Genomic DNA, 5,980 nt, shown 5'->3' on the forward strand with positions numbered 1-5,980 from the left:
TGAGAACAGTAATATTATAACATTAATGATAGTATCTTACGGTGGGATTCCAAAAATATCTTTCACAGTGGCGTCAGAAATGATAACATTCTTAGGTATTTGATTTTTCTGTGGAAACAACGGGAAAGCAGAGTGTATGCTCTGGATGCCTCCAACTGAAACAAGGTCAACAAATCATGAATGAAAAATTACAAGTTAGATGGATCATGGATTCTGATCCCAGTGGAAGGCTAGCTTTCGGGTGAACAATTTCTACTGATGGCCTGATGTAGATTCTGATCCTGGGATACGTAACAGAAAGGAGGTAGTGACAGGTATTCTCAGAAGTGAAGCCTCTGAGACAGAATTCGTTCATGCCAACTTATAGGTTATCAATGTTTGCTCATGGCTGCTACCATTATAACATGCCATTCAATGGTTTTGTGGTTTCAATTTACTGTGTCAATGTAAATTTCAAGTTTCTAAATGGAAGGTAAAAATCTGAGACACTCAAGATGATGAATTATGGGGATGCGGGGGGCGGAGCTTGATCTATAGTACAGCAGGTAGAGCATTTGCCTTGCACACGGCCTACCCAGGTTAGATTCCCAGCATCCTGTATGGTCCCCCCAAGCACCGTGAGGTGTAATTCCTGAGTGCAGAACCAGCAGTAACCCCTGTGCATCGGCAGGTGTGACCCAAAAACGCAAAAAAAAAAAGATGATGAATTACCTTTAGATATTTTGAAGTCAAATAGAAACAGCCAGAAAGTTCCCCAGAAAAGAGTTCACCTGGGTCGAAAACATCATCACCTCTAGCATGAGAGCATACAGAAAATAAGGTTTCCATTTTATGCCAAGTTAAAGCAAGCCAGACATGATCTTGGAAACTTTTTCCAAGGAAAACATGGCTATAGGAAGGATAAGGTGACAACAGAGTCTTAGAGGTCAAATATAGAAGAGAAGCGAGGGTCAAAATGTAGGAGGTACATTGGCGACCAGGAATATTTAGAAAAGCATTTTTTAAAAAAGAAAATGCAATGAGACATCAATTAAGAACTTATTAAATGTTAAAGAACAGGGATATAACTCAGTGAAAGAGCATTTGCCTTCCATTGTATGATGATCTGGGATTGATCCTTAGCATTGCAAACAGCATTATTTTTTAATTTTTAATTTCTTTCTTTCTTTCTTGCTTGCTTGCTTGCTTTTTTGTTTTTTGGGTCGCACCTGGCTATGTATAGGGGTATTTTTAATTTTTAAAAAAACTCATAAATTTACCTTTTTACCTGTCGTTTAAAAGGAAATCTAAAATATTTTAGAGTAAATATATGTGAAAAAGAATAAAATTCACAGGAACTATTTAGCGTTCTTAATGATACAGCAGTCAGAATTTTGAGGTTAATTGTATGGGTATTGCATAAATAATTTTTCCCCATTATGTGGGCTCTCTTTTTATCATGGTCACCATTTTTTCTGAGTTACAGAAACTTCTTAGTTTAATGTAGTCTCATTTGTTTATCTTCACTTCCCCTTCCTTGGTCATTGGTGTTTCATTCTAGAAGTTTCCCTTAGCTTTAATGTCATGCAGGGATCTTCCCACATTTTTCTCCATATATCTTAAGAATTCAGGTATGATATTGAGGTCTTTAATACATTTGATCTGACTTTGTGCCTGGCACTATAAAGAGGTTTGAGTTCATTTTTTTTGCATGTTGCTGTCCAGTTTTCCCAGCACCAGTTGCTGAAGAGAGTTCCTAGCTCAACTTCATATTTCTTGAGCCTTTATGAAGGTAAGGTAAAAGTAAAGGTCCTCCCATTGTTCGTCGATTTGCTCGAGCGGGCCCAGTAACGTCTCCATTGGAGACTTTGTTGTTACTGTATTTGGCATATGGAATACATCATGGGGAGCTTGCCAGACTGTGCCATGCGGTTGAGATACTCTCGGTAGCTTGCCAGGTTCTCCGAGAGGGGCAGAGGAATCGAACTTGGGTCAGCCATGTTGGCTGCAATTTGCTTGAGCGGGCCCAGTAACGTCTCTATCATGAGACTTGTTGTTACTGTGTTTGGTATATCGAATACATCTAATAGGCTGGAGCTATAGCACAGCGAGTAGGTCGTTTGCCTTGGACGCAGCCAACATGTCCGATGCGAGTTCGATTTCTCCGCCCCTCTTGGAGAGCCCGGCAGGCTTAGAGAGTATCTAGCCCTCACGGCAGAGCCTGGCAAGCTACCTGTGTTGTATTTGAGCCTTTATGAAAGATTAGGTAATAATAATCTGAGGGCCAGCGTCAGGATATTTAACTATATTCCATTGATCTGAGGCCTGTCTTTATCTGAATATCATGGTATTTTGATTACTACAACTTTGTAGTTGGGTTTGAAGTTGGGGAAGGTGTTCCCTTCTTCTTTTTACCAAAGATTGCTTTAGCTCTTCATGGGAGTTTATTGTTGTGTATGACTTTCAAGAGTGTTTAATCTATTTATTTGAAAAATGTTATGGGTATCCTTATAGAATGTGCATTAAATCTTTATAGAGCTTTGGGGTGTATTGCCATTTTGACAGTGTTAAACCTCTCAATGCATGAGCATGGGATGTGATTCCATTTCCTCATATACTCTCTTATTTCGTAAAGTAGAGCTTTGTAGGTTTTTTTTTTGGTATAGATCCTTAACATTTTTAGTTGATTCTAATGTACTCGATTTTCTGAGGTATTATTGTGAATGGGATTGTTTTTCTCTATCTCTTTTTTCTCTTTCATTATTAATATATAGGAAAGCCATGGCGTACCAGATATTGATTTTGTAATATGCTACTTTACTAAACAATTCTATTGTTCCCAGGAGCTTTTTTGTAGATTCTTTGGGATTTTCTAAGTATAGTATCATGTCATCTCCAAATAGTAAAAGCTTGAGTTCTTCCTTTTTTATCTGGATGTCCTTGATATCTTTTTTTTTACCGAAATCATATGGCAAATACTTCAAGTACTATGTTGAATAGGAGTGGTGAGAGTGGGTAACTTGTTTTGTGCCTGATTGTATTTTGGAATTCTAGTTCATTGATTTCTGCTCCAAGCCTTCAGTTTTTCCCCGTTGAGAATAATGCTTATTGTGGGTTTGTGATAATTTGCTTTGACTATATTGAGGAAAGTACTTTCAACTCCCATTTTGTTGAGAGTTTTTCATCATGAATGGGTGCTGGATCTCATCAAATGATTTATCTACATATATTGATATGATTATATGACTTTTATCTTTATTTTATTGAGATGGTGTATTCTGTTGATTGACTAGAGAATGTTAAGCCATCCTTGCATCCCCAAGATAAACCTACTTGGTCATAGTGTGTGATCTTTTGTTGAGTTTCTGGATTCTCTTTGCTGTTATTTTCTTGAGAATTTGTGTATCTGTATTCATCAAGGAAATAAGTTTGTAATTTTCTTTTTTTGTGGTGTCTCTGTCTGATTTGAGTATTAGGGTGATCTTTGCCTCATAGAAACTATTTGGGAGTATTTATGATTCTTCAATTTCCTGGAAAATCTTGAAAAATGTTGGCAGTATTTCCTCTTTAAAGGTTTGAAATATTTCACTATTGAATCCATTCATCTGGGCCAGGGATTCTGTTTGGGGGGATACTTTTCATCATCATTTCAATTTCCTTGGAAGTGATAGGTTCAAGTATTCCAAATCTTCTTGGTTCAGCCTTGGGAGGTAATTGGAATCCAAAAATTTATCAATTTATATAAGATTCTCTCATTTCCTGCTGTAAAGATTCTCAATATAATCTCTGATGATCCTATGGATTTCTGTAGTTTCTATTAGGATATGCCCCTTTGCATTTCTGATTTGACTTATTAGAGTTCTTTCTCTTTGTTTCTTTGAGAAGCTTCTCATAGTTTATTGATCTTATTTATTTTCTCAAAGAACCAGCTTTTGCTCTTATTGGTCTTTTGGATTGTATTTTGGGATTCTAGCTCATTGATATCTGGTACAAGTTTTATTATTTCCTTCTTCCAGCCTAGTTTGGACTACTTTTGTTGGTCATTTTCCCAAATCTTGAGCTCTAATTTATTCATGCTGGCCCTTTCTTTCTTCCTGATGAATTCTGGTAGAGCTATACTCTTTCCTCTTAACACTGCTTTTGCTGTGTCCCACAAGTTCTGGTAGCTCGTGTCCTCATTCTCATTTCTTTATGGAAATTTTTATTTCCTCTTTGATTTCTTCCCTAAGCCATCGGTTGTTCATTACTTCCCTTAAAGAAAATATTTCCTTGCTGAGCTTCAGTCTGTTTGATCTATCGAGAAGTGACAAAGAAGTGTTGAAATCTCCTACTAGTATTGTGTTGCTATCAATGTTTTTCTATAAGTCTATTAGAAGTTATTTTTAAGTATTTTGCTGGTCTGTCATTAGGAGCACCTACAGTGAGGAGGGTGAGTTCTTTCTGATGTACAGATCCCATGATCATGAAGAAATGACCTTCACTGTCTCTTATAACCTATAGCCTGAAGTCCATATGGCCTGATACTAGTATGTCCACTCCAGCTTTGTGGAGGTGTTCTTTTCTTTCTTGAAGAATTGTTTTCCAGCCTTTGACTTTGAGCCCATGGTTGCTTTGATTGTTCAGAAGTGTTTCTTCAGGCAGCAGAATGTTGGGATCAGTTTTCTAATTCATCTTCCCTTTCTGTGCCTTTGAATTGGCACACATTTAGTCCACTGACATTGAGGAGATTGTTGTGATGGGGATTTGTGCTATCTTTATGTAGAATTTTTGTACTTGTGTGGATTTTCTTAGCTTAAAGTCGCCCTGTTAATTCTTCTTGAAACAAAAATATGGATAACTTTACAAGTTTGCATGTCATCTCTGTGCAAGGACCATGCTAATCTCTGTATCATTTCAATTTTAGTATATATGTTACAAAACATAGTATGAGTTAATTTTTCCATATTTTTCTCTTCTTATTACTTTGAGTGCTGTCCTTACTCACTCCTATGGCAGACAGTGATTCCAAATCAAGGAATGTATTTCAAAGCAGCTTGAATAGTTAGATTTAGAACTTTAATGTCCTAGAAAGAAAAATATGGTTTTTACCATATTATCTTTTACCATACCCAAGGCATCAGTTTTACAAAATAATTCTTTTGGAAGATGGTATATGAGTCTTCTTTAATGCCCTTCCCTGAAACCTTCATTAAAACCATTAAACTAGAGCCTTTTGCTGTTGTCACCTCAGTCCCGTGTACATCTCCAGGAAAAGGTGGATGGTGTTGTCTGCAATTTGACCACCTTGAATGTAAGTAGGATTTTTCTCCTGAAGGAAGAGGTGAGGAGAATATTGATGATTTCATTCCACCTTATTACAAGTACAACTTGAATGGAAGGTGAGACTCATGAGGCTCCTGTAAAGGACAGATTAAGGGGTCTCAGTGAAGTTTAATGGCCAACACACATTAACAACACAGATGACTCAAAGTAGCCTGTGTGCATCTTTGTGTATAGTGAGTTTCATATCTACTGAGAGTGATTCTCAGTCATGACACACAGGCAAAACAGCCCTGTATTTAAAAATCTAGTTCTCTAAGCAGAGTGGGGTCTCTGAGGTGATTGAAAAGTGTATAGTAATTTATTACTAAGCACATAAGTACTTTTCGATCTAAAATTAATTCCAAATATGTCTAAAACGACAGGCTCCTGACCCCGCACCTGGCTTTCCTTACCGGGGCCCCTTGGACGGGTAGGGGTGAATTTCCCTCACTGCCCTGAGTAGAACCCCGACAGCTGAAGACCTCTGCAACCAGCCATAGGTACGCTTAAGACCACTCTGCCCAATCTTGAAGGAGACTCATGCATGAAGGAAGTGGAAGCAGAACCTGTGTAAACACACAAAAAATAAAAGGCTGGCGGTCAGGCTGTTTCCCCACTCCATGGAGGTCGATGGCGATGGTCAGGAGATGGAAGGAAACGGGGGTCAGGCTGGTTGGTCGTGGAGCAGCAGGTTATTACA

The 5,980-nt window shown here is 37.9% G+C and overlaps 1 pseudogene; it reads right to left on the minus strand.

The window, feature by feature from the left end:
• Nucleotides 1-4,802: 4,802 nt before the first annotated feature.
• On the minus strand, nt 4,803-4,901 carry LOC130016098 (uncharacterized; annotated as a pseudogene).
• Nucleotides 4,902-5,980: the final 1,079 nt, after the last annotated feature.

The sequence above is a fragment of the Sorex fumeus genome, unplaced genomic scaffold, assembly GCF_029834395.1.
Source record: "Sorex fumeus unplaced genomic scaffold, SorFum_2.1 ptg000146l, whole genome shotgun sequence".
In the NCBI taxonomy this organism is placed as follows: domain Eukaryota; kingdom Metazoa; phylum Chordata; class Mammalia; order Eulipotyphla; family Soricidae; genus Sorex; species Sorex fumeus.